The sequence below is a fragment of the Tiliqua scincoides genome, chromosome 1, assembly GCF_035046505.1.
Source record: "Tiliqua scincoides isolate rTilSci1 chromosome 1, rTilSci1.hap2, whole genome shotgun sequence".
NCBI classification, from domain to species: domain Eukaryota; kingdom Metazoa; phylum Chordata; class Lepidosauria; order Squamata; family Scincidae; genus Tiliqua; species Tiliqua scincoides.
Window position 1 is genome coordinate 8254278 of NC_089821.1, and position 2600 is coordinate 8256877.

General features: G+C 49.8%; 1 pseudogene; it reads right to left on the minus strand.

The window, feature by feature from the left end:
• Positions 1-1534: 1534 nt before the first annotated feature.
• LOC136636977 (5S ribosomal RNA) lies at positions 1535-1653 on the minus strand (annotated as a pseudogene).
• Positions 1654-2600: the final 947 nt, after the last annotated feature.

Genomic DNA, 2600 nt, shown 5'->3' on the forward strand with positions numbered 1-2600 from the left:
ACACTCATCAAAATTTAAGTCAATTGTATAATAAGAACAGAGAGAGAGAGAGAGATGGGAAAAATGTAAGATAAGAATACAATTTATTTATACTGCTAGTATAATATTTTCTGTGCTGGTAAATTCCCCTGGGGGCTGGGGATTAGAATAGGCCCTCAGTTTGGCTGTACTTGTCGTAAGAGGCAACTAAACAGCCACCGGGTAGATGGGACTCCTCAGCCTGGGAAGGCAGCTCATCTGAGAGAAGGAAAACTCTGATCCCAAACCTCCACTGCCTTGTGGCTACATCCAGTTATGGAAAAGGCTTCAGGAGTCAACCTCGAGGCAAAATCCGGAGCCGGAGTCCCTGAGGCAGTTCATGGCTGAACACAGTCACGTTCTGGCAACTCCTGCAACGCCGCTGGAACCAACTGTATTGGCCTCTGCCTTTCCATTGGACCATTTCAGCGATGTGGAGAGGGGGGATTTGCTGCATGGGTAACAGCCTATCCTCCATACCTACTTTACCCAGGCTTCACGCACTGGAGAGGGCACTCTGTTCCAGAACCACCATTCAGAGCGTGACACCATAGTCTTCCGAGACTGAAGGATGCCAACAACAAGAAATACAAAAACCTTAACCTATACCTTAACGTTCTCTGTAAGGCAGTGCTTCTCAAACTTTTTAGCGCACTTTTTAAAATGACAATCTTTTGGGACCCATTGGAAGTGATGTCATTAACCTGGAAGTGGTGTCATTAACCTGGTAATGATGTCATGGTCGGAAGTGACATCGTCAAGCAGGAAAATTTTTAACACCCCCATCTGACAAAATCAAATCAAATCAATTAAGTAAGTAAATCAAATGTTTACAATAAGTATACGTTTAAAAACATTATTTAAAATAAAGAAGTCCTCTCCGAACCCTCTGCGATGTCCATGCCCCTGGGGCTGTCAAGGAGTTGGGCTTCTCCCAGGGGCCAGCGTGAGGCCGCGTGCTTACCCCGTCAGCGTCCCGAGGAGTCAAGAAGAGTGGTTTGCTGACACAATTTAATTAAGTGCTTTTACACTCATTAGGGGCCCGTTACTTCACAGGAGCCCCCAGCAAAAAGTCTCTCAGTCAGATAGGTGGCGGAGTCTTTGGTTCTCCAGGTAAGCAGTGGGGTTGTCTCGCCCCCTTTCTTGGGTCTTTGCTGGCTAGGGATAGTAGCTCAGGGTGTCTAGTGGTCGGGTACTTGGGCAGCTCGGGGTCTTGCTGACCTCCCCTACAGACTCCCTGTCTGCCTCGGATGCAGATAGCCCCAGAGTGTGGGTTGGGGTCAGGCTGGATGACCACTGGGGTGCCCATGGGGTTGCTGATAACTGCTGCTGGAGTTGCTACCACCCCAGGGGGTCCTCTGGGGGCACTGCCAGCACTCTCCCTCAGGGATGATTGGCAGACCAAGGGGGGGCTGTGGGGCTATCTGCCGGCTCCCATCCTCCACCCCGCTTCCCAGGAGCCTCGGGCATGTACATGGTTGGTTGGCAACCTTCAGTCTTGAAAGACTATGGTATAAGCCTACAGCACCCATATTCCCAGGCGGTCTCCCATCCAAGTACTAACCGGGCCTGACCCTGCTTAGCTTCCAAGATCAGATGAGATTGGGCATGTGCAGGGTAACAGTTGCTGTCGGGCATGTACAGATCTGTAACATTTCCTAAATGCAGTTACATACTTACTTATGTATTAAGTAACTTATTAGTAGCTTCACGTCTAATATGTTAAAAATACAGATTGAAATTAATGGGGACCTACCTGAAATTGGCTCACAACTCACCTAGTGGGTCCTGACCCACAGTTTGAGAAACACTGCTAAGGAAAAGACAGTTGGTAGATGCTTTTTGCTTCAGTGATATTAGCATTATATTATATGATTCAGAAGGCAGGGCGTTAAAAAGGGGGGACAAAACTTGGTAGGTCCCATCCACAACCATGATCAGCACAAGATAAAGAGGTGGTAGCCACAAGTAGATAGGAAGAGAGACTTTAACCCACTCCTGCGGGTGGACATGCGTGTGCAAATGGGTGAAGCATGTGCGTTTGCCCAGGCTGGGAAGAGGACCGCCACTTCAGGGAAGTGCGGTCTGAGGAGGCCTGTCATACAAGGGAAATAGCCTCAGCCTCTCCTGTGACTGCATGCATACTTCACCCACTTCCTGAGTGGTTACACAACTGGGGGGGGGGGGCTGAGCTCTTGTCTTCCACAACTTTAGTCTCTTTCTGTATAGAGACTAGTGCTGTGGCATCGAAAGCCCAGCCTCTGCTGTGACTACACATCATGTTGGCAACCTTCAGTCTGGAAAAACTACGGTATCGCGCTCTGAAAGGTGGTTCTGGAACAGCGTCTAGTGTGGCTGAAAAGGCCAATCCGGGAGTGACAATCCCTTCCACACCGGGAGCAAGTGCAGTCTGTCCCTGGTCTGTCTCCCTGGCTATGGGCCTTCCTTCTTTGCCTCTTAGCCTCAGACTGTTGGCAAAGTGTCTCTTCAAACTGGGAAAGGCCATGCTGCACAGCCTGCCTCCAAGCGGGCCGCTCAGAGGCCAGGGTTTCCCACTTGTTGAGGTCCACTCCTAAGGCCTT